The sequence below is a fragment of the Canis lupus genome, chromosome 11, assembly GCF_048164855.1.
Source record: "Canis lupus baileyi chromosome 11, mCanLup2.hap1, whole genome shotgun sequence".
In the NCBI taxonomy this organism is placed as follows: Eukaryota; Metazoa; Chordata; class Mammalia; order Carnivora; family Canidae; genus Canis; species Canis lupus.
Window position 1 is genome coordinate 71,950,016 of NC_132848.1, and position 26,134 is coordinate 71,976,149.

The following is a 26,134-nucleotide window of genomic DNA, read 5'->3' on the forward strand; positions in this document are numbered from 1 at the left end:
GCTGGCCCTCTTTCCTCCCCCCTGGAATGGCTGCATTCTCAGGAATGGGTCCGTGGAGGCTGAAGTCGCATTCCCCTCCCTGAAGCACAAGGATCCTACAAGGAAGTTCAGGTCCTGCTGGACAGGAGCCCATGCCCCCCGGCCCCCAGGCCTGCCTTCGCTTCTTAGAGTCCAACCCAAGCAGGTCACTCCAGAGATGCTCCAATGGGTAGGGGGCAGGAGATGGAAGCCCTGACCCCCTCAGCATGACAACGGCGGCCACGGAAAAGCAGCCTTCGGCTTTACGGGCCAGAGGCATCCTTTTGGGCTTCTCCCTTTCCTTCCAAAATGTTGCACAGGAGACCAAAGTTCTGTGCCGTGCGGCTTTGTGGTTGAAAGCATGGACTCCGGACCAAGAAGAGGACGAGCTCCAATCTTAACCATGCCACGCAGCAGCTATGTGATCCCGTTGCGCAAGTCACCTAACCTCTCCGTGGCTCGGTTCCCCCGTGTATAAAATGGGGGTTGAACTGTTTAGCTACCTCATTAGGCTCTTCTGAGGATTTAGATGAGTTAATGTATGTGAAGTATTCAAAACAGTGCTATTAAGCATTTGCTCTTATTATGTGTCATTTAGGGGCTAAAATCATCATAGCATTAGGAACTCGAGCAATAAGAGGCTCGTGATTCAACTGTAAACAGGTGCATACCGAGTAACTGTAATTATATGTTGTAGCCCCAAAACCTAATTCAATCTTGAGCATCTAGAAAAAGACCGACGAGAATGACTGGTTCTCTGATTAGATACTGGGAACACGTCAACCCAGAGATCACAAAAAAGAGGACAAGCAGGGTGGTGACCATCAGAGGCCAGTGCTCGGTGGGCCAGGTGTGACATCATAAAGAATGTATCTGGCCTTCGTCCCCAGTTCCTGCAGAGCTTCCAAAAGCCTTGGGATTTCTAAAATACCTAAGGACGTCAGGAGGGTCTTTGGTTATTCATGATGAGCCCATTGCATTGAACCTGAATTTACGCCCATGAGGCGACTTACGGTGGCCCTTCGATGGTTCAAGGGAGAGACTGGCTACCAAGAAAGGCCAAGCACAGGATTAGAAGGTTGGAACCTTAGCCGCATCCCCAGCCACGGAGGACAGAGGGGGAGGGGTTGGAAGTTGAGTTCAGTCAGATGGCAGATGGGGGCCCCTGGGGGGCTCAGGGCTGGAGCGTCTGCCTTCAGCCCAGGGCGTGACCCCGGGGTCCTGGGATCGAGTCCCGCGTTGGGCTCCCCACAGGGAGCCTGCTCCTCCCTCTGCCTGTCTCTCTGCCTCTCTCTTTCTCATGATTAATTATTTTTTTTTAAATCAAGTGGCAGATGATTTAAACAACTGTGCCTACTAGTAATAAAGCTCCCCATTAAAAATCTCTGGACATCAAGGCTGGAAGGAGCTTCCTGTGGTAGCTGGGATAGTGATACACCCAGATTCTAGAAGGAGGGGACGCACAAGCTCTGCACCAATCCCCTCCCTCCCCACGCCCTGCCCTATGCGTTGTCTCCATCGGCTGTTCCCGACTTGACCCCTCCATCATACAACTGGAATCACAACTGCAGTCCCTCCCCTGAGTTCTGGCGTTGTTGTAGTGAATTAGAGACGGAAGGGCGGCATGGAAACCCTCACCTTTATAGCCAAGTGAGTGACAAGTGCGGTGGCCTGGGGATCCTGCTCGTGGCTCCTGAGGCAGGGGCAGTTCCTACTGGTGATTTTGCCTACAACTAGCGTAGTTAACCGTGTGCCTGTAGCTAACCAGCATAGTTAACTATGCACCCGTAAGTCTAACCAGCAGTAGTTAACTGTGCCCACAGCTAACCAGCGGTAGTTAACTGTGCACCTGTAGCTAACCAGCGTAGTTAACTGTGCGCCCTCCACCCGGCGGGGTGTCAGAATCGAGCTGAGCTGCAGGACGCCCGGTTTGCGTCAGAGGACGGGAGACACAAGGGCGCCGAGCAACCGTCTCCGTGATTACTGTCACTCCCAGGGCACTCCGCGGGCGGGCAGCCCCGTCACCGTCCACAGGCACAGGCACACTGGGTCTCAGGGAGAGACGCTAACTTGCCCGACACGAGCGGAGTAACGAGCAGGTAACGTGGGGTCAGGATCTCCACTGGGACTGACCGGCCCCAGATGCTGCTTGTCCCCGGATGTCCGTTGGGTTCCCACGGTGCCCTAAGCCTGGTTCCCTAACTGGTTCCCTAGGGCCTGCAGGGCCGCGGGAGGCGGGGATTTTAGCTGAGGGGGCCACGCACAGGCGCACCCGCGGCAGCTGCTCGGGACGGAAGGCGGGCAGGCGGGCACCTTGCAGGCGGTGCGCCGTCTCCTTGGAGGAAGGTGACTAAGGGGGCTGTGCGAGGACCTCGGACCCTGCCGGGGGGGGGGGTGCACTAGTGCCTTCTAAGGTCCTTCAGACTCACGGCAACAAGTCCCCCAATCCCGCCGGCACCTGGAGGCTCGTCCTGGTGAGACGGACCCAACCGAGAAGTGTGCCTCACGCCCCATCACCACCAAAACTGCCAACCAATTACCAGGAGGCTGGACCGGCGCTGTCCCAGGCTGCGGCTTCTCAGGGCTCGGCCCGTGCACCCGCTTCACTCTCGGGGCGCCGACCGCATCTACAGGACCTCAAACATCCGGGTGGAGGCTGAAAAACACAAGCGCACGTATCAGGGTCTTGCCCGCCACACCAGCACTCCTCACCCATCAGCTGCTGAGAGATTCTTAAAGATGAGCGTGAAGTGGAATTTGATGTCAAAGCCCGTCCTGTCTACGGAGCCGTACGGGCGGCTTCATTATCTCCCCAGGTAGGGCCGACGTTCTTTTCAGAGAGGAACTGGGAGAGCCCTCCCCTGAGCCTTGGCCTCTCTCCACGCGGCCGAGGGAGCACAATGCACAATCCCGCTTGGCGCGGAGGCCCTCGGCTGCCAGGCTGGGAGGCATAGGGCGCCCCATTCCGCGCCCCGGCCCTTCACGAGGAGCCTCAGCGCACAGCCGCTGGTGGGAGAGAATTTCGGCTGCAGCCGAGGAAGCGGGAGCGGCCTGGCACACAGCACGCCGCAGGACAGCGCGGGGGCTTCACGGGCACGGGCCACGGGCGGGGGGTTCACAGAGATGAGCCACTGCTGGACACACCCTGCGCGGCCGGCCCTTCACGACGTTCGTCATCAGAACATTCAGACACATGGAACACGAGCGATGGTTCTGCGCTTTCGGCCGGGCGCGGGCTCAGCGAGGAGGCCTGTGTCCCCGGCTGGCGGCCCCCCAGCTCCTGCCCACACGGCCCCGGGGCGCTCCCCGGCCGTCCTTCCTCACCGGCCACTTCAGCTGCGTCCCCCACTCTGGGCAGACTCGCCGACCGGCCGGGCGCCGGGAGAGCCGGTCTCGGTAGGCGTGGCGTGTGCGAGGGGCTATAGGCTCTGCGCGCCCGCGGGGGCCCCGCTGTCCGCCCGGCCGGCCGACGCACGCTGGGCTCCCCCTGGACCCGGTCCTGGGCTCGCAGCTCTCCGAGGGCCCTGCCCGTTGCTTCTGTGACTCTTCTCCACGCTCGGCTGAGCCTGCTGCCGGCGGGGTCGCCCTCCCACGGGCCTTAGTTTCAGCTAGAACGGGGTCACGGCCACCCGAGGCTGCTTCTGTCCCACGCCCACCCCCGTTTCCAGGCTGGCTCGCTCCGGCGCAGGCCCTCTGGATGCCAGTCTGTTGTGGGGCGGCCACGCGTGTCCCCCAACTGCCCCTGCAGCCTTGTGAGCTGTCGTTCCCGAGGCACGAGCTCCTGCCCTTCCGCAGCGGCCCCTGCCACAGGGGTGCGAGGTCTGTGGCCATAACCTGCCAAGACCTGGATTCTCAGAGTCTGAGCTATTTGTTGTGTCCACTGAAAGAACTCATTTTTTTGCCCCCAGGAGTGACCCACACCACCTGCATACGGAGACGGGCACCCGTCCCCCAGGTCAGTATGCACTGGACCCTAACTCCTATCCCGACCTCAGCTGCTGTTAAAATTCTGCTATTAGAGGTTCATTCCTTGGGTTGTAGCATTACCCCCTTATTAAAATGAAAATAGGGCTGAGGGGTATCAGGCAAACGTAACCCCCCATGGAGCCCCGACCATCGGGGTCTGCTTGCTCGGCCAGGCGGGGCGAGGACCCCAGGACCACAGCGGCCACATCATGCTCCACGTCCCCAGGTCCCCGCGCTCTGCAGGCTTAGCGCCCAGCCGTTCGTGCACCTGCGGCAGAGCCGAGAGGCAAGGCGCCCCGGGTCACGAGAAAGCAGCACCCTGCCCAGGGTGCCCGGCACCTCCCAGGGGCAGGACCTGCAGGGCCCCTGCTCCCAGGTCCCGTCGGACGGGGCTGCAGGGCGGCGCGGGCGCGGGGTCGCTGCCCTAGGTGGTGGCCCACTGCGCCGCGACGCTCAGGGCCCTTGCTCACTCAGGTGCCGCCCGGCCACTGCGGGTGGGCCTGTGCGGGTGGCCAGCCCTGACCCAGCGCCGGGCCCCCTCCGCAGCCGGCCCCTCCTCCCGCACTCCCGCGGCACACCTCGCCCGTCGCCAAGGCCCCCGGTCTCGCGGCCTCAGCACCCTGCCGCAACCGCGTCACCGTCCGGAAGGGCCACCGTGCTGTCACCGCCCTGCCACGCGCCCACCCGGGGCTCCCGCCGCCTGGGGCAGCGTTCCTGTGCTTCCTTCCCGCTGATGCTTGCTCTTCTGGCCGAAATTCAGCCAAATTTAGATTGTAACACGGATCCTTTTTACAGCCACCAAACATAAAGGTTTAATTCTGAATTTGCCTTTTCGAACCAACACATGCTGCGTGCCGGAGACCCAAGCCCCCCCACATCGCCAACCGGACGACTGGGGGACCTTGCTTTTGTCTTTCCCTTGCGGCTGCCACCCAGCAGAGAGGGACCCGGGCCCTCACCCCGTAGGTCTCCCAGGGCCTGCCCAACCCCGGCCGCCTCCCGTGGGTGCGCTGGGCTATTCCCAGGGCCCGACGGCACCCGGTGGCTGCCTCCCCGCCTTGTCCAAGCTCACCTCTGCCTGGAGAACGTCCTCATTTCCTTCTCCTTCGGGTCAGCAGGTCCTCCCCGCCCCCACCGGTCCCTTAGCTCCCATGGCGCCTCTACTCCCCGCTTCCCTGCACCCGCTATCTGACGGCACCAGGCTATGACCCGGTGTGGGCGGGCAGGTGGGCGGGGGGGGGCCTGCACCTGTGCCCCAGCTGCCTCCAGACCTGGTGCCCCTGCTGCCCCGATGTCAGTCGAGCTGGAACTCCACTGACGGTTCCTGAGGCCGCACTGCGGGGCCCTGGGGTCCCAGGGGTCCCTGGGGGGCTCGCGGTAGGTGCTGCGGACCAGTGGCCTCACGGGGAGCCGAGGGCGTTAACGGAGGGCCTGTGGCAGGCCCCCTGGTGCACGGGCCTCCTGCTCGGTGACAAGCCGCTCTTCTCGGCTGCTGAGAAGCAGAAGTGCCACGACCCACTGCCACTCGACGGGCAGATCCAAGGTCACGGGGTCGCACTGGTTACGGGGAGAAAGGGGCAAAGGCGGACAAAGCGGGGGTCACAACAGGTGCCACAGGCCGTCGCTGCAGCCCCTGGCCGGGCTCTTACCTCCCCTGCCAGCAGCCCCTCCGCTGCCTGGGACCCTCGACTCTTCGCCCAACGGCGCCCTGAGGCTCCGCCTCGCGTGTCCCGCTGTCGCCCTCCCGGGAGAGCAGCCGGGAACGGCACCCACGTGGGCACACCCCGCCGTTCTCCTCCGTGTCCCCCGCAGACCAGGCCACGAATCACGGGAGTGGGAACTCGCGCTCCTACGGGTTATTCCTGGTGGCTCCCGAGGAGCGGAAGGTCTGGAAGAGGAGCACGGGGCCCACGTTGTGTGAGGAGCTGGGGCAGGCAGGCCCGTCTCCCCCTTCAGTGGGCGCTGCCCAAACAGGACAGGCCCGAGCGCCCCGAGCCCGGGTGCAAAGGCGCGGTGCACGGCGGCGCCCAGCTGCCCCGGCCCCACAGCACAGCCTCCCGGCCAAGCCTCGGACCTGAAGTCGGAGCCCGAGCTCACTGACCGAGCCCCGGGGCCTCCGGGAGGCGGCGGAGGCCAGGGCCTCGCCCCGCTGCTCCCCTGGGCCCGGCCACGCCCTGCCTGGCCCCGCAGATAGAGGGAGGGCACCTCCGCGGGCGCGGCTGAGGCCTGTCCCCGGCTCCACCCGGTCCTGAGCCCCCCGAGTTCCACTTTAGGTATCAGCTGCTGTGACCACGTAGGACGAAAACAGTTTAAGGGAAGAAAGGGAGGAAGGAGAGAGACGGTGAAGTGTCTGCGTCCGTCTCCGGAGGCCCCTCCACGGACCGCCGCACGTCCAGAAGCGCTGGCGTCCGAGCATCCCCGACGCCCCCTTCCAGCCACGTCCGCGGCATTTTAAAGCCCTTCTAGTAACGGGCCCCAGGCCTACCGGTGGGCGGGCACGTCCCCCCACCCCTCCATCACCCAGAAGTCGCACGGCTGGGCGACGAGCTGACCTGGCCTCCCTTGTCACCACTCGAACTCGGCCCCACTCCCTCTCACGGGACAAGCGCGATTATTTGCTCTGTACCTACCGGTGGCCAAGAGTGAGCGAGAACTGGGACTGGGCAGGAGAGGAGATGTCTCCAAACGAAAGGAGACTTGGTCCCCGCCTGCTACAGACCCGCCGTCATATTAAGGTGAAAAATACGAACATGGATACAACGGCGTGTGTGCAACAAACAGCGAGCACACTCCTTGCAGGCCGCCTCTGAGATGACCGTGTCTCTCTACACACACACACACACACACACACACACACACGGGAAACTGCAGATAAATGTTTGTTTTCAACGCTTTTTTGGAAGAGGAGACTGGAAGCCCGAGGCCCACGTTTACGAGGACCCAAGTTTTCAGATCTTGAAGGAAGACATTATTCCCTCAACAAGATTCGGGCTGTTAAACCCAGACGGGGAGGGGCCTGCTGGGCCCTTCTCATCAGCGCCGAAGCGCAGGGCGGCCCCCGCCCCCCGACTCTCAGGGGTGGACCTGGAGGCTCCAGGGCAGGGGGTGACCTGGTCGGGGCCGCAGACCATCCAAGGGCAGAGCCTTGCTTGAACCCATCTGGTTCCAGAGCCTGTCGGCCCCTTGCACTTCACCACGTGTCCTTCTCCTCCACGTGAAGGTGATGCAAGGGGCCCGGTGGGAAGGGCAGCGGGTCAGCAAACAGCTAAAGCCCGAGGCCCAGGCTTCCTACGCTTCAGAGAAGCCCCGTAAAGGATGATTCGGTCCCTATTTCTGGCACGGGGACCCCAGAGGGGATGATTCACAATCGCCTGCGATGGAGTTGGGGGCAGGGGTGGCTCGTGGAGGGATCACGGCAGTCCTGGGGGCAGAGCTGCTGCAGCGCCCTGCGAGCCAGGGGGCCCCAGGGAGGCCCCAACCTTGAGTCTCCGGCCCTCGGCTTTAATCCACTTGTCAGGCATCTCTGCCACCAACTGCAAAACCGTGCGGGCTTCCCGCCTTCAGTGAGGGGGACGAAGGGGGGCTGCGGACGCCCCGGTGACGGAGGGACAACGCTGAGCTAGCAGGAAGCCCGGGCCCAGCCTTCAAATGCTCAGTCCCCTCAGTGAAAAGGTCAGCGGAACGTGCACACTGTGTGGATAAAAGCTCGTCAAGGGGACGGCCTAATTGATCTGACACGTCCTCTGATTCCCTGCTCCGCGCCTCCGGCCGCCCTCGAATCCGGGCGCGGACACCCCCGAGCCGTCGTCTTGTCCACCTTTCACTTCCGGCCGAACCGGACCCGAGACCCACGGAGCTCTATTTTGAAAAGCGTCCCCTCGGTCAAGGTCAGACGCGGAACAGTCGGTTCTGCTTTTTGGCCTCAACCGCGGTCATTTGCTCTTCGGCAGGAGAGTGAAACGTGACCCGCTGAATCGCGCGGCGGGGCTTCGTCGCTCGCCAGTCCCGGTTCCAGCCCGGAAACCCGGAGACAGCTAGTGAGGACCTGCCCTTCCATGTCCACTAGGCTAAAGGGCGTCCTAGGCCACGGGGATGGAAACAGATGCTCTTTTATTGAGCACATTCAGGTCAGAATTGTTTTGCTGTTCTTTTTTTTCCCCCATTGGTTTTTTTGGGAGGGCTTTCCTACCTGTTGGGCACAAAAGGAAATTCTAAGAGGACCTCGCATCTAGGACGAGAGCGGGCTCGGACTCCATCCAAAGCCTCCAGACAAAGGATGCGGTAAAAATTCACGGCTGCAGTGACACCCAGGCCTTGCTGAGCTGGGGCTGGGATGAAGACCCCACGGGCCCGGGGAGAGGGGATGGTGAGGAAACGGGCTAAAGGGTGGGAGAATCTAAAGGCTTGCATGGAAATTGTGCTGGGCTCTGCAATCTCAAGGCAGAGACATCCCCAGAGCCTGGGAAGGGAGGCTCAGGCTGCCACGGAGTCCCTCGTCCTCTCAGGACCAAGACGGGGCAACAGGAGGCATCTGCCGGACTTGCTTCTCCTCCCAGTGATCCTCCCCGCGGCTCTTTACGGCCTGGATTTTATTGTGACGGTGCTAAGGGAGGAACTATTTCAACCTCTCTCCGTCTCTGCGTGCGGGTGCATCGGGGTCAATGCCGCGCGCTCACCGAACCCACGTCGTCGTCTTCCTGGCGCCCAATTCCCCGGCCTCCCGGCCTGGCGAGGCTCTAAGCGGAGGTGATGTGCATCGCCCGGCGCCTGGGTGATTAGGAGCAGAGGTGCCTGCTCCACACACTTTGTCCTCTTGCGTCCCTGCTGGATGCAGAGGATCCGGGAGAAATTCTGGGGCCTTGGGGATATCGCGGCCACCGACTGCGGGGGGCTGCGGCGTCACTGCAGGCGGCCCCGAGCGACTGGGGACGCTGAGGCTGCTGTCACGGCTCACGGCCCACCCGAACGACACAGCCATGCTCTGCAGTCGGACCTCGAGATGCTTTCCTGTCGACTTGATCAGGGTCCCCCCTTGTCCATACTTGACATGAATACTTAGCTGAATCCGCAGATCGTAAGACAGGACCTCCCACTTCAGGGGCTCCTGAGATCCCATAAAGTCACTGATAAAACTCGGAAAGAAGGAAGTGGAAGATAAGCGTCACGGCAGCAACTTGAGGGAGACTCTGGAGACTCAGGCAGCTTCGCCTCCAGGACATCCGCTTGAAGAAGTGTCATTCTATGTGTCAGCAAATTGAACACCAATAAAAAATAAATTTATTAAAAAAAAAAAAAAGAAGGGCAGCCCTGGTGGCACAGCGGTTTAGCGCCGCCTGCAGCCCGGGGTGTGATTCTGGAGACCCACATGGAGCCTGCTTCTCCCTCTGCCTGTGTCTCTGCCTCTCTCTCTGGGTCTCTCGTGAATAAATAAATAAAATCTTAAAAAAAAAAAAAAAAAAAAAAGACAAGATGAGACAAAAAAATGGAGATGGATCCACGACCTGAGGTTGAAAACCACCCTGGCTGGGGGTGCTCTCCAGAGGGCCTCGCACATACTGGGTGCTCAACAGCTGCTAGTTCCCACCTCCCATGTCCTTTCTTTCAGAACCTTCCCAGATCTGCCTGCCTTTCCCCCAATTTTGGGAGAAGACAGATTTGAGGCAAACAGAGGGAAGATGAATAACTACCGAGGGGACTGGGGGGCGGCAAGTAACTCTGTAGAAGTCCAAGCTGTCTCCCTGCACTCAGGGAGGCGGCCCCACCCTACGGCCTTGTGGCTAAGAACTCTGGAAAGCATCAGGGGCCCGGATCAAACCCAGCTCTGCATCTGTCTAGCTTCGTGTATTTGGGCAAATCAATTAATTTCTCTAAACCTCAGTTTCTTGGCCTGTACAATGGACACAGGAACAGAACCTCCTTAGACGATTATGCGAAATAATACATGAAAGCACAGGGCCTAGTAAACGATATGGGCTCAATACACGTTAGGTGCTACTATTGAATCACTCTTCCTGTGGCCTATTGACGTCGTAACAATTGGATTTTTTAAAACTGCAGCCTGGATTCCGCCTTGCCAGCAAGCATACATCTGGGCTCACCGTCCCATCAGATGTTCTCAAGGGAACGTCAACGCATCCGTGAAACTCGGCTTAATAAAATTAGGCGGATTATGTTTGCTGCTGAATTTCTGTACTAAAGACTCAGGTAGATGTTTGGTCCGTAGGCGGTTCTAAATGGTGGGTTTCTCTCTTCCATCCGAGCAGATAATCTAGAGATTCCAGTGCTGTTACCCTGTTCTCCTTGCATCACTGATGAGAATGCCTGGACTGCTTACAGGTTTTTCCAGCTAATTCCCTGACCCCCCTGACCTGGCTATTTATTACAGACACAGAAAGCTGTGCCCAGACATCTGACATGCCTTGTGCCTTGGGAGGACTGCTGGCCCTTCCTGGCAGTCGAGCTTGGGATTACAAGAAAGGGGTGAGGTTTTCAGTCTGGGAAAAATACAAGTGGCAAAGGGCTGCAAACCAAGGCAGAAAATCACGGAGGGTTACAAAGTGAGTGAATACAGGGGGAGACCCCCCCCTTTCTCACCTCAAAAAAAGAGGCTTTTAAAGTAAATTAAATGAAGTTTTGCACATGGTTAGTAAGCAAGATAGGATACATACTGAAACATCCCCCAAAGGCCTAAACATCCCCCTAAAGCCCTAAGCATCACTCAAAGGCCTAAACATCCCCAAAAGGCCTAAACATCCCCCCCAAAGGCCTAAACATCCCCCCAAAGGCCTAAACATCCCCCCAAAGACCTAAACATCCCCAAAAGACCTAAACATCCCTCAAAGGCTTAAACATCCCCCTAAAGGCCTAAACATCCCCCAAAAGGCCTAAACATCTCCCCAAAGGCCTAAACATCCCCCTAAAGAGCTCTTTGATAATAAACAGCCATAAGGCATTTTGCCAGGACAAGCTGTGTCGTGGTAAAGTGCACGTATCCAGTACTAAATGAAAATGCCTTGGGGTGGAACAAATAATACCTGGAGGGTCCCCCCAACCTCCAAACACTATAGGGTGGGGGTAGGATAGCTGCCCACACTGCATCTTTGCCTTCTTTGTGCCCAGCCTCCCTGGGAAGTGGGACAAAGGGCCGTGATGCCATCTCCCTCCTACACCTTTGAACCCTGTATGATTTCGGAAACATATTACATAATTTCAGAAGCATCATCATATGACAAAGCTCACAGATTCTGGCGCAGACTGGTTTGTGCCCAAGGCTCACCTCTGCTGGCTGTGAGATTTTAGATGTTACTGAGCCACCCCATGCCTCCGTTTCCCCATCTGTAAAGGGGGGTGGTGATTATGATAGCAACCCCAAAGGGTTGTCGCAGCCAAAAGGATTCATCCCTGGAAAACGCATAGGACGCGATCTGTCACGGAAGACACATTCAAGAATGCTGCTATTATTTGGCGACGGTCAGCGGCGCGAGTGAACCCAAACTCCAGGCTGGACCACTGAGAGGGGGAGCACTGGCATGCGGCGTGGAAGCACGGACGTGTCCGAGGGGGTCTGTAGTAGGTCGCACAGTGGCACCGCAAAAAACACGTCCATGACCTAACTCCCGGAACCTGACAATTGGGGCTTATTTGGAAAATGGATCCTGAATGATGAGATTAATTTAAGAATCTCACGCTGAAATCGTCCTAGAGTATCCAAGTGTGCCCCGAATCCCAGCACACATCCCTGACGGGACGCACGGACAAGACGGCCCCAGGAAGACGGGCAGCTATGGGCGTGACGCAGCTGCAAGGCCAGGAACGCCAGCAGCCCAGCGGCTGGAAGAAGCAAGGCGGGATTCTTCCCCTGGAGCCTTTGGAGGCCGCGCAGCCTCGGTTGTGCACTTCTGGCCTCCAGAGCGTCTGGGCGCTACTTTAACCTTCGCATGCATACGACCTGCCGGGGGATCTACCAACCTACAGGCTCTGGTTCAGTCGCCTGGGGCGAGCCGGAGACGCCGCACTTCTCCAAGGATCCTAAGTGATGCCATTGCTCACGGTCCACAGACCGCGCTCTGAGTAGTGAGCGCGTAAGAGCATATTGTCACCGGCAGCCCCGTGATGATAAAGGGGACGCGTGGAACAAAGGGCCGGAGGTCGCAGATCCAGTCAACTGCTACACTTGGCCACCGTGACAGCGAAGGGCTGGAGGACAGAGAGCAGAAGCGGGGCGCGGGCTGGGGCGGCACGGCTCCCCAGGCCCGGTCGATGCTTCTGAATTGAACAGCAGCTCACTGGGGCGGTACTAATGGGTTCCGACGGCTCCTGTTCATCACTCTCTAACAGGGTCAACCAAGAAGTGGTCTCATCCTTTTGGATGGAAAAAAAAAAAAAAAAAACCAACAGTAACAAAAACGAAATAAGATCTCCTTATCCCGGCTTACGAGGGCCCCGAATAATTCCTAGGAGAATGGAAACGCGGGTGATCGAGTCCCCATTTCCCACCTTCGGTGAACCCGACGGAGACTTATGCATCAGCACTTGTGTTTTTTTAAATATTTTATTCATTTATTTATTTTGAGAGAGAGAGAGAGAGAGGAGGAGGAGGAGCAGAAGGAGAGGGACAAGCAATTCTATGCTGAGCGCGCAGCCCCACATGACCCTGAGATCATGACCCGAAATCAAGAGTCAGACGTTTAACTGAGCCAACCAGGCAGCCCTTCCCTATTGTTTTTACGGAGTGGAAAATGCTTGGTCCAAGAGGCAACGAGAACTCGCCTGTCGTGTAGCCTGGGCTCTTCGACGTGGGAGTGGGTGTTGAGAAGCTCAGGCTGCTCGACAGAGCAGAGGCCACCGGTACGTCTCAGGGTGGGGGCAGGAGTGGGGTAGCTCACCCACTAAAACAGCCTGGGGCTAAAAAAAACAAAAAAAAGCTGGTCTGCCAAGGGCAACGTAGGCATGGGCAGAAGAGGCAGACGCCCCGTTGGCCTAGTTAAAGAGAAAACCAGCAGCCCCAAATGGAGTCGTGATGCTAGGCCAAGTCACCAAACCGGGGCTCACTGTCTAAGCTGCCTGCAGTCCAAGCCCCCCCCCCGCCCCCGGAAATGTCATCTTGAGTGGCCTGTAGGAATCAGGGGTCACGCAGAACCCGTCCTGGTCCCTGACAAGGAGGCCATCCACCACCAAGACCCCCCACCCCAAGGACGAGGAGACCATCCACCACCAAGACCCCCCACCCCCAAGGACGAGGAGACCATCCACCACCAAGACCCTCCACCCCGAGGACGAGGAGACCATCCACCACCAAGACCCCCCACCCCAAGGACGAGGAGGCCATCCACCACCAGGAGGTGGCCTCTCCTGGAACATTGTTGTCCATTCCTTTGCTAAGGGTCCAGCCAGGTCCTGCCTGTGCAGCCCTTCCCTTCCGTCAGCTCCTCCCAGCTCCCTCCGATGCTCCCCGATCCACGAATTACTGAATAAAAGCCAACTGACCTTCAAACCTTCTCAAATTTTGTCTTTAACAACCTCACTATGTTCGTTTCCCACGGATCCGTCTCCAGCGCCCCGCCTGCGATCCAATCCACATAGACGGTTTTGTCCCTAAAGCGGGTCACAAACCCGTGGCATCGCCCGCATCCGGAGCCACGATGGCTGTTCCCTTGGATCACGCGGCAGCTCCCGTGTTCTGGAGGCTGCAGACAGACGCCCTCTGCGCTCGGTCAGCAGCGGGGGAGGTGGCTTCCGGGGTCAGCGTGGGCTCAGGGCAGGGCAGGGCCCCCGGGCCACGTCTTCCCGGGGAACAGGACCAAGTCCTCTCGGCCTTCACGCCTCGGCCAGTGTGTCTGCAGGGAACGCCCGCCCCAGACACACGGCCACCCTCCAGCCCGCCTGGGCCCAGCTCTCCCCTCCCCAGGCCAAGGCCCTCCCATTCCCCAGCGCCTGGTTCTCTGGCGCTTCGTGGCTCTGGCACCTGGCGTTTGCCACCAGGCTGGCGTCTTTTCCTGCTATTACTCACCCCTGCACGTGAGTCGGGACAAAGACGACTACTGCATGGGTGTTCCCAGCTCTCCGCCCCGCAGCCTCGCCTCCCTGACCTCCAGGAGGAGCCCCCTGGCCTCAGTGGCTCTTCCGTGCTTTGTGGGGTAGGATGGACGGGGAAGGGAGCTGAGAGAGAATCAGGGGACCATCGGGGAGGGCGCGTCTAAGGCACCGTGTTGGGAGAAGAGCAGCATGAGGTGCGAGGGCAGCAGCAGCGGAGAAGGGGGCTCAGGAGCTGTGTGGCCACCCACTCCCCGTTTCACAGTCAGGACACGCAAAACCTCGAGTCATCGCAAAGGGCTTCCGGTCACTGAAGCGCATCCTTGAGGTCACAGCACGGCACGCGGTGTGGACGTCAGGGATGTGGCTGCGGGAGGATCCGTCTACGCCTCCGAGCTCTCCTCCACGACGGCCTGCGGGGTCATTTCTGCACCCGTCGGCCGGGCCGGGGAGCCCACGGTGGCAGGGCCGAGCGGGCTGGGGTCCCCCCGATGAGGAGCCTGACGCCCGGGGAGGGGTCTGTGGCAAGAGCGCCTGTGCGCGTGCGGCCTGACGGCGCCATGTGACCGCCGTGCCCCCTCCTTCCCTTAGGTGAGGGGACAGCAAACCCATCCCGTCTGCCTGGTGCTGACCGGACACCCTCTCCGAGCAGGTGCTCGTGTGACGGTCCAGGCGGCGTTCTCGAAAAGCCTGCCGCGGACACTGGCCTGCTGGGAACTGTTCACGGCAGAAGCCCCGTGTGGACGCGGGAGTCCTCGGGGTCACGGGTGCAACCCCGTGACCTCCTTCCCTTCCCCGAAGGCCTCGTGTCCGTCCGGGGCGAGTCCGGCGCAGAAGGTGCTCAGCGCCCCTCGCGATGCCCGCGGGCTCCTGGCGGCCGAGCCGCGCGTCTCAGCCAAGGCTCCTCTGGCCTCAAGGACACAGAGTCCAGAGCGACCGTCCCAGCGAAGGGCTGCTCCCGCCACCCGCCTCCCCCCCACCCTCGGCTTCCTGCGGCCTGTCCTCCTCGCCAGTTCCCTCCCGGGCCGCCCACCTCCGTGCAGCTTCCCGCGGGAGGGGCCCTGGCCCCAGGGCGGGTGGACCCGCATCCCCAGCCTCCCTCCAGCCTCCCCCCTCCCCGGCAGAATGGCCTCCCGCTGGGCGGGTCCTGGGCGGCCCCGGGACCGTGTCGCCTCCTGTCGCCTGCGCAGACGGCCCGGCCCACGGTGAACGCCCTCCGCCGAGGAACGTCCGTCCTCGCGAGCGCCCGACGGACACACAGCCCAGCTCCCCGCTCCCTTCACCGAACCCTGAGAAGACAGAGGCTGAGGGCGTGTGACTTGTGCAAGGAGGGACCCGGGGATAGCCTGGCCCGGCGGCCTGGGCTCCCTGGCTCCACCCGCCTCACCCCTGCGGAAAGCCGGGGGGCTCGGTCTTTGCATTTGAGCCCTGTCATGCGGCTTCTGGGGCCCAAGCCCCGTCCCCTCACGTGCCCGCTGGACGCCAGGAGCCACTCAGGCCTTTGCTCCGCGAGGTGCACACTCGTGCCTTAGTGTAGCCGGCCCCGAGCACAGCCAGCCCCGTGGGCCTCTGTGCCTCAGTTTCTACGTCCAAGGGAACCAAAGTGACCCCAAACCATCACTTCCAGGTGCATTTAAGCGGTTCTCTCAGTGCATGAAGCAAAACTCAGCGCCTTAGATTTTGGAGCAGACGGAGTCTCAGCTCTGCGAAGCAGGCTTGATTTAATAGTTATTTAAAACCACGCATCTTAAACACGCGGCGCTTCTGCTAATTAACGCCTCGCGGTTTCTCAGGAGTGCCACCTGCGACCGTCGTGCGGCGGAGGGCTGCGTCCCGGGAGGCGCCCCGTTTCCTCCCCGCGCTGCGGCCCGGGCGGGGGATGCGCGGGAGCTCGGCCGGCACCTCACTCTCGACGAGGGCGCCCCCCCAACCCAGTGCGTGCGACAGGGTAGAGGCGGCACTGCGGGACCTCGCGTTTCTCTCAGCCAGACTCGCCCTACGAGAGAGCAGTTGTGCCGCCCAGGACCCTGACGGAGGCTCTGGGGACTCTGTGGCCCGCATGTCGAGGCCCCGCCGGCAAGGAGGCTGCTGCGACTCCGTCAGAAGCGGTCCCGCGGGAAGAGCCGGGGGCCTGGTCCTGCATCTCGCACCGACCTGCTCGGCGATGAGAACAAGCCCTGGACGTCCTTGGGCCTCTGGGCCCCCGTGGGCAGCCTCTGAGACGCCCTGCGACCTGGCGCCCGGCGGTGCCCCGTGGGTCAGAGGCGGGCTCGCCGTCTCCCTGGCCATCCTCGCTGGCCCTCAGACGTGCCGGGAGCGGGGATGCGGGACAGGGTCTGCCGGGACCCACAGGGTAGCAAGGTCCCGGGGCGGGGAGGTCGCCTCCACGTAAAAAGCCGAGCCGAGGATGCTCCTGTGAGGGGGGCCCCCTGCCTGCCTGGGGGGTCGGGGTCCTCCCTTCGGAGGATGAAAGAATCAGAGGGCCTCGCGGGCGGCTCCAGGAGGCTACAGCTCGCCCTTTGCCTACCGGGAGAGGGGGGCAGGCGAGAGCGAAGTTTGAGCCACAAGAGGAAGGACTTGCCCAAAAATATCCCCGGGAGGTACCGGGTCGCGGCCCCCGCTGCCTGTCCGTGCACCTGTCCGAGGGGCCTTCCTCTGCTAATTAGCTCCCATCCCATCCGTCACTCTTGGCCCACGGGTGCTGCTCAGTCTCCCATCTAACCCAGCCGGCACCCGAGTGCTGTGCACCGACACGACACGCGCAGAGTAAGGCGGATTGGAACAGACGCGCTGCTCGTGTGAGCTCAGGGTCCCGTGGCCACGTGTGTCACATCTGCCTCGGGCTACGATGCTGCAGATCCTTTCCCCGCATTTTTCCGGCAGCAGATGTTGCCGCTTGCGGGAGGCGTGAGATCGCCCCGGCCTGCCTTCTCCCCTGCGACCTGCAGGCCGCCCTTTGAGGAAGGGGGTGGTGCACGAATTAAACAGCCACCGCGCCCAAGACAGGCTGCCTTGCCGTCGGCCTGGGGGCCAAGCAAGCTGAACCTGCGGGCTCGCATCAGGGAAGGGCCTGGGTCCCAAAGCCTGTCCGGAGGATGCCACGTGAGCCAGCGTCAGCCTGTCGGGCGCGGACTCCACGACCGCCCAGCTGCCTGGCCACGCGGATCACTTCTAGCTAAAGGAGGAAAAAATGCTTTTCATGCGGCCGTCAAGAGCGCCCGGTGAGAACCTACCTACTGACGCCTTAAGACGTGTTATCAAGGTGTTGCTGGTAAAATACGTCAAGGAGCAGAAACAATGGGGCGGGAAGCAAGGGAGGACGCGTCGCTTGGATGCCAGCGCGTAGACGGCGTAACTGATGTCGCCGAGCCACCTGGGACGTTTATGATATTTTTAAAATACAGTAAGAGCTGGCGAGTTTTCAGGACCGGGCTGCTGCACCGATGAAGAAAGGATCTCCTTTCTTGTCGCCGAGTCCCCGCGCTCTCCACAGACACACAAAGCCCACCCCCAGGGGCCTGCGAGCAGACTTCATCTCTGTTGTCAAGGAAACCAGTCTGTTCTCAGCTCCAGAATTAGAAAGCCGGGGCCCAGCCTCAGCACCGCCTTCTGCCCACTTCTCCACAGGGCCCGCCACCTCCTCCCCACTGGGGACCCCGAGAGCATCACGGCACCAGGAGCACCGGCCGGTGGAGCAGGGGCCCCTTGCACGGCCCGAACCAGCGCAGCCGACGGGTGCACAGCCCACACGAACAAGTGCACCGGGGGAAATGAGTTCATCCGTAAAGGGAGAGAACAGTTGACGAGGGACAAGCAACTGACCCACGTGACTGGGAATGGCTTAGGGAAGTAGGATTAACCCTCCAATGCCACCCAGCACTTTTTTCTCCAAAACACCCACCCTCGCATTTCTCCAAATGGGAGAGTCAGCCCAGCGGCATCTACCAAGGGCTCAAACCTGGTGCGAGGCGGGGAGTGGGGCCCAGGGGAGCCTTTCGGGGGTGAAGGGTCTGGGTAAATATCCCCCTGCTGGGAAGGGGGCACTGGAGAGTCGGAGGTAGGGAACCCCAGTATTATTACCACCAGGGAAGTGGGGGTCAGAGACAGGGAAAGACCAAGGGAGGGGAGACGATGGCTGGTACCTCCCGGGATACGCTCTGCGACACCCGAGCTCGGGCAATGGGGGCCTGAAGGGATACACGTTAGGGTCGGTCCTGCCCAGGAAACCACCACTGTGCTTGATGCTCTGAACTCCCTGAGCCACGTTGTCAGAAGTGAGCGCCCTTCACCTTGCATCACCCTATGTGGACACGTGCTTTATCCGTCCCTTATAAACCAAGAGTCCGGGCAGCCCCGGTGGCCCAGCGGTGTAGCGCTGCCTGCAGCCCGGGGTGTGATCCTGGAGACCTGGGATCGAGTCCTGCGTCGGGCTCCCTGCATGGAGCCTGCTTCTCCCTCTGCCTGTGTCTCTGCCTCTCTCTGTGTCTCTCATGAATAAATAAATAAAATCTTTAAAAAAAAGAAAAAGAAAGCCCAAGAGTCCTGCAGATGCAGTCCTGACCCATCTCTGTCCTCCGCAGCCCCGGAAGGACCCCTTGCACATACGAGGCCTAGGCGTGGCTCTGCGGAGTGTTCGTGAATGAAGGCTTCTTCTAGACACTGGGACATCACCCACAGAAAGCGCTCACAATTTTGAAGTCGATTAGGAGAAAGAATTTTAAGATTTTCGACTCTCGAGTTCAAAGAGTGGTGGTTGGGTTTTCAGCCCCTGCGGTGCTTTCTCCGACTCTCCCAATTATCGCGATTGCCTCATTACGACCGATAACACCACTGATGAGGACGAGCCTCGTCACAGGAAGCCCACAGTGAGACGCGGGAGCAGGGAAATAGGGAACGAAGGGCACTCCCGGGATTAAACGCTAAGAGGGCACAGGGTGCCGGGGATGAGTAACGAAAGAGGAACTGAGTCCTTATGGGGGGGAGGGGGCCAGTCCTGGGGACACGGTTCATGCAACACAAAGTTTAAAATATCCCAAATCCTTCGCCTGGATTTCTCAAGCGCTGGTAAGAATAGAGTCTCCAGCAGTACTTTTAATTCTTAATTTTATTTTTTATTTAAAGTCCATTAGGCAACATAGAGATCATCACTAGTTTCAGACGCAGTTTTCCATCATCCGTCCTTCACCCGGCAGTCCTTCTTAAATTCTCCCTTCTCCTCCCCGATGCACGGCACTCGCCTAAGGCAGCTGGACAGGCCTTTCCCCTTCGGCTCAGCCTAGTCTACCCTTGGCCCCCTTCTTTCTCCTCCTCCCCCCCCATAGCTTCACCTCCATTATGCAGAAACCTCACTCAATTTGTCTTCCTTTTCTCCTGCCCTGCCCACCTCTCCCTCCAGGCCCCGTCCCTCTTCCCCCACCGTGCACCCCAGAAGCCGCGGAACAGGCTTAATTAGGCAGCCCTGCCTTCCCCCTGCCTTGCCCCCACAGGGCAAGGGAAGAAGCCGTGTACACAAACCGGAGTCGTCCTCAAGCGTCCAGGGAGCAGAACAGAAACACCGAGAACAGTCAGCTGGACGCCGATGACTTCTGCTGCATCCCCCGCAGAAGGACTGTGTCCAGAGGAAGGAGAGCCAGGCCGGCACGAAGCACAACCGAGGCTCACGGAGCAGCGCGCGGGGTGGGCCAGCCGGCCGGAGTCGGAGCGCTGCCCACCACGCCGCCCTAACGCTAGTTTCTGTAGAAATACAGGGTCAGGCAACCACATTTTCATAGAAACGACACGGGCTGGCTGAGGTTTCTATAGAAGACTCCTCACATTATGGTGAAATTTAAACTGGGCAGCCCGGGTGGCTCCGTGGTTAGCGCCGCCTTCAGCCCAGGGCGTGACCCCGGGGTCCCGGGATCGAGTCCTGCATCGGGCTCCCTGCAGGGAGCCTGCTTCTCCCTCTCTGTGTCTATCGTGAATAAATAAATAAAATCTTAAAAAATAAAATAAACAAACTGCTTCTGTGCCCATCGGGTAGACAGAAAACTGGTGACGGCTCCTTGACTGTGCTGACCCACAACATTCAGGTGGTTTTGCAAAATCTCCTCTGGGCCTCATGATGCAAGCATAGCAGTCCCCTGAGGTCGGTCCCCAGGTTCAGCTGAAATTTCTAAACAAAGAAGACGAGACAGAGAGCTAGGGACTGGGAGAAGCTATTTACCCTGTTAGGGAACATCTAGATTTGCTCCTGTGCCTTTCAAGAAGCTGCCCAGTTCAGAAAATCTTATTAAGATTTGTAAAGAATCTAGTTCTTTCCATACTTGATTTAAACAAACACACAAAAGTTGAATGAAATACTCGAATCATAGCAGCCTGGAGGGCGGCGGAAACAGCCCAGCCGGTACGCTCCAAGGGCTCCGTTAGGGGAGGAAGGCCACCCCTGTTATCAAACGGACACTTGGGGCTTCGTACTGTTTTGAGACGTTTAATTCATTCAAGCGATGTTCTGATTCCACCTCCCTGAGAATTCTGCGGTTCAGCTTCTCACATCCGCGTGAGGCCCAAAGACAGCAAGTTCTGGCAAACATACCATAGATCGCCTCCCATCTTCGCCACCGCTCTTTAGAGCGGAAATTGTTATTCCCATCTTACAGACGGGAAACTGAGGCCCGTGGCATTTACGTTTCTCAGAAACACAGCTAATAAGTGGCCGAGCTGAACACTCGCCGTGGGCTCATCCGATTCCAAAGCCCAGGAAACCAAGAGGCGTAGCAATTGTTTCTATAGCTGGTTTATTTAAAAAGAAAATTAAACACTAGTCGAGAGACTTTTTTATAAATGCAAACAAAAATCTGGTCATGGGTGACCAAAAATGTTGTAAATGATGACAAATATTATAAGAAACGCCAGTTGAGGATGGTGTCTACCTAATGATCCATTTACTCACTCTCCCTCGACTTTTCACTAAAACCCCATGTTGAGTCACACGTTAAATCAGATCATGACTCACAAAGACTATAAGACTAGAGCCAGAGCAACGATGGGCGATGGGCGTTTATTCATCACGAGACCTAAGAGATTAGAAGGAGAGGCCCAGGTAGTGACTGACAGGCACCTTTCTTTGTCACTTGGAGGAGACCAAGCTCAGTAGATGGCGGTGACACCTTCTTCCTCCCCCACTGCCTGCCTCCCGGCTCTGTCCTCCCCAGAAATTTCAGCAACCTTCCCACCAGCACATGGAGCGGTTCCTTGAGAGGCCAGAGCTGCTCCGCACCTCTCGTGAGCATCTCCTGCCACGTGCGGCACCTGCACCAGGACGGCAGTGCTCGTCTGCAACGCAGCCAGGGGCGGGACGGACTCCAATCCCACGCTGCAGCGAGGGACTGGAAGACACAAATAAGAAGCGACGATCACAGGAGGTGTGTGGGAACCAAACAAAATCCACCTCTGGGGGGGGATCCCTGGTGGCTCAGCGGTTTAGCGCTTGCCTCCGACCCAGGGCGCGATCCTGGAGACCCGGGATCGACTCCTGCGTTGGGCTCCCTGCCTGGAGCCTGCTTCTCCCTCTGCCTGTGTCTCTGCCTCTCTCTCTCTCTCTCTATGTCTATCGTGAATAAATAAAAAATAAAATAAAAATAAAAAAATCCACCTCTAGGCTGCTTATACAAAGATATGCGTATGTCATTCAACATGATTAGAAATTATTAGGGGATCCCTGGGTGGCGCAGTGGTTTGGCGCCTACCTTTGGCCCAGGGCGCGATCCTGGAAACCCCGGATCGAATCCCACGTCGGGCTCCCGGTGCATGGAGCCTGCTTCTCCCTCTGCCTATGTCTCTGCCTCTCTCTCTCTCTCTCTCTATGTGACTATCATAAATAAATAAAATTAAAAAAAAAATAAAAAAAAAAAGAAATTATTAGCTATCAAAAAAAAAGAAATTATTAGCTATCGAGGAAAAAATAAATGTAAACAAACAACATTCATACCACATACAACAAAACTCACGGTAAAAACCTCTAGACAAGGCAAAGATTGTTTTTATATTTGAAAAGAGTAATTCCCACAATGAAAATATCATATTGAAGGACTGATGTTATGCATCAAGTAACATAGTGTTAAATTATATATATTTTGATGTATATGTATATACACATATTCGTTATAGATACATATAGGCTACATATACATATGTGTATAATCAAAAGCAAATGAGAATTAGTTAGAAAATAACGGGATCAGGCAGCCCCAGTGCCTCAGCGGTTTAGCGTCGCCTGTAGCCCAGGGCGTGACCCAGGATCGAGTCCTGCATCAGGCTCCCTGCATGGAGCCTGCTTCTGCCTCTGCCTGTGTCTCTGCGTCTCTCTCTCTCTCTCTGTGTCTCTATGAATAAATAAATAAAACCTTTAAAAAAAAAAGAAAAGAAAAGAAAGGGATCCAAATAATAATGGATGACATTAATACACTTCTCAGTTCATAACAAATTAAAAAGGTTAAAAAGTAAGGGGAGAGGGTACAAAAGCCTGAACAGGTCGATCAGTTAGGCTTAAATGTATCCCTTGATACCCACAACTCACAATACAAACTTAGGGACCAATAGGTTTGGATGACAAAGTATATATTGAACATAAACTTATAGAAAGCGGTTTCACTGCACGCATCGAGAGCAGGGCACAATGCCTGTTAAACAGTCCAGCAAGGCATTTCTTCATTCTAGAAGCATCATTTATCTTGAGGGAGATAGTGCAGTTTTTATGTTTTTTGTTTTGTTCTATTTTTCGGGTCTAAGAACCTTTTTGATGGGCCTCTTACGAAAAGGAAAGTGAGTTCCTGCCTCCCTTGCTGTGAAATGAGAAATATATATATACTAGTCTCTGCCCCCGGTTCCTGACACAGAGCTCCTAAAACAATTGGAATTTTCTGGGTGACAGGGAGGATAGGCGTGTCTTATACAGAGTTCTTAAATCTATTGGAGCTTTCTGGATTATAGGAGCATCTTTTGTTTTAAAGAAGTGACTCTTGGTGGGCTTTAGGATGGAGGCGGGTCACCAGAAAGACCTAGAACTTTCAACCCTATCTCCCATCTTCTAGCACGGCGAGGGGGGCTGGGAACTGAGTTAATAATAATTGATCATGTCTCTGTGATGAAGCTGCATAAAAATCTCTAAGATGCAGGATTTGGGGAGCCTCCAGGTTGGTGAATCCACATGGGAGGAGGGTGGCCCACCCCAACTCCACAGGGACAGAAGCCCTGTGCTTGAGACCCTTCCAGACCTCACCGTCTCTACCTCTTCATCTGACTGTTCATCTGTATCCTTTATCATTTATTATATAATAAACCAGGAGACGTAAGCAATTCCCTAAATTCTGTGGGCTGTTGGGGAACTCCTGATTCACAGCCAATCAGAAGTGTGCAGAGACCTGGGCTTGCAAGTGGCTTCTGAAGTGAGTGTAGTCTTGTGAGACTGAGCCCTTAACCTGTTGTATCTGATGCCAACTCCTGCTAGGTCGTGTCAGGATTGAATTGAATTCTTCTGGCATTATGGAATTGGTCAGTGTAAAAAAAACAAAACAAAACAAAAACAAAAAACCTCACACATTTCATGTCAGAAACACTGTGGGCAAAGGAAACAAGTTCCTTTTACCTGCCAACGCCTACCAGCCTTGATGTGGATGAAGATGGGGAAACGAGGGGATCGACAGCCTTGCAGAAAGAGTAACCAGGGAATCAGAAGTGGACACCGGCAGCAAATGGGGAAAGGTGGGGGGATGCAGGAGTAGGCAGGTGCCCTGGACAGGAACGCGGCCGGAACAGGGGCCTACAGAAACACACAGGCGGGAATTAGCCGTGATGGAGAACGGCCGATAAATCTCAAAAGTCATCAATGCTGAACTAAATTTCAAAGTCGTTTCCAGCCCGTTGCTGTAAATACCTTCTGTGAGCCTGATCCTTTGGTCCGGAGCCTGACAAGCACAGAGCCTGGCGCTACTGGTGCTCTGGGAGGAGGAAGGCGAGAGGACAGCGTTTGGTGAGGGCAAATGCATGACGCACAGGGAGCTCCTTGGGCAGGACGGCCACGCCTGCTCCCCGCTGCTCCCCGGGATCTGCGTCCTCTCCACTTCCGGGTACAGAGGTGGATGATCCTTTCCCACTCGCGTCCGGCTCGGTACTGCCTGTGTCTTCTTGTGATCAATGAACTATGAACAGAAGCTCCTCTGGGAAGAAGCGTTTTAGAGCCCATCCCCCTGCTGCAGCCACCCACACTTTCCAGATGGTGACAAATCCATCAGCTTAAGTCTCTAAGTAAGGGAGGCGTGGGATAGGGCCCCCCTCCGAAAAGTAAGAGACCTGCAGCAGGAGCCAGCGCGAGATCTCTCTTGTGCTCAGCCCCTGAGTCACGGAGGGGTTTGATGCTGCAGCATGGCAGGTCGGTCACAACACGGTCTGAATAAGGTCATGGTCTGTAGTGTAGACTAAGAAGTAGACCAAGAAATGCAAGTTCCTCCACCCAAAATGTCTTGGGTAAGGGCACCTGGGAGGCTCAGGGCGTGACCCCGGGGTCCTGGGATCAAGTCCTGCATCAGGCTCCTCGCAGGGAGCCTGCTTCTCCCTCTGCCTGTGTCTCTGCCTCTCTCTCTGGGTCTCTCAGGAATAAATAAATAAAACTCATTCTTTTTAAATGTCTTAGGGAATCTGTGAAAGGCATGGATCTTCCTACAGTTTGTGGAATAGAGGTTTGAGCCATTTTGGTTACGTGTCAAAAGAAAGGTAAACTGCGTATCAAAAAGGGACTAGAGGTCTTAGAGACATTTGGATAACACATTGATGGAACATTTATAAAAATTTACTACAAATCAGGACAGAGAGCAATCTCCAACAAACCCTAAAGATTGAGAAAGACATATTCTCTGACCACAAAGCATTAAAACTAGGCAACACATTTTTAACAGAAAACCGCCACTTAAAAACAAAACAAAAAACAACCACCACCTAGAAATCTTAAAACTCTCCCCTAAATAACATTTGTTCACAAAGGAAATCTAAACTGTAATTGCATATTTTTTAGAAAATTACAGAAAAAACGTTATAGGCCAACCATCGGTGGCTGCAGCCAGAGCCACATTTAGAAACAAAATAAGTCTTACAGCCTTTGAGGTTTTTATTAACAAGACTGAAAACAAAATAAGCACTCAACTTTAAAGGTTAGAAAGACGGGGGTTCCTGGTGGCCCAGTGGGTTTAGCATCTGTCTTTGGCTCAGGTCATGATCCCAGGGTTCGGGGTCAAGGCCCCAAATGGGCTCCCCACTCAGCGGGGAGTCTGCTTCTCCCGCTGGCCCTCCCGCTGCTGTGTGCGTGTACGCTCTCTCTCCCTCTCACTCACTTTCTCTCTCACAAATAAATGAAATCTTAAAAAAAGAAAAAAAAAAGAAAAAGAAAAACAGAGTAAGTTTAAGGAGAGAAGAAGGGAATGAAGATAACAAAAATCAACGAAACAACTAATCCAAGAGGTGGCTATAAATAGATATATTCTTGGCAACTCAATAAAGAAGTGGCTAATACATGAAACTGGGAATGGGAACATATCACTTTATAGAGGGAGAATGACCATCTATGAGGACAGGAGCACAGGCAGCCCAGCCAGGGGGGCTGGGGAGGTACCGAGGGGAGGAAGGACTGTGTGATGTTACTCAGCAATGACCCTGCTTTGGAAAACGGCTGCCTAATTGTGTCGAGTGTTACCATTTGATCTGGCAACTTCCAGGGAGAGCCCTATTTGCAACAAGCTCCATGCATGAGTTACAAGAGCACAATTCGCAACATAGAGAACAATCCAATTCTGCTTTGCAGGTGTTGGGAGGGAGGGGACATCCTCATGACTAGTCCATGATGCCTCTTCACATTTCATACTGCCCTGGATCCGGGTGGGTGCCTCCCCCTAGGACCGGCTCACAAAGTACCCCCAGTTACTGGAGACGTAGGAGGGAGCCAAGTCCACCAGGAGAACAACCTGACGCCAACATGCGGTACAAGAGGTGTGTCTAGACTTCTGAGGGTGGTGACGGTCAAGGCCTTCCCTCTCCTTCGAGGGCCGGGCCAAGCCCCTCCTCCAGCCTGGGCCCCTACTTACATCTGCTT

The 26,134-nt window shown here is 57.1% G+C and overlaps 1 protein-coding gene across 1 annotated transcript in view; it reads right to left on the minus strand.

Annotated features, from left to right (window-relative positions):
- Nucleotides 1-26,134, minus strand: part of ADD2 (adducin 2) — a 93,074-nt gene that overhangs the window by 40,999 nt on the left and 25,941 nt on the right. Inside the window, exon 2 of the mRNA XM_072768742.1 lies at nucleotides 2,559-2,674. The gene's annotated coding sequence lies outside the window, so the exon portion shown is untranslated. The remainder of the gene's footprint in view (nucleotides 1-2,558; nucleotides 2,675-26,134) is intronic.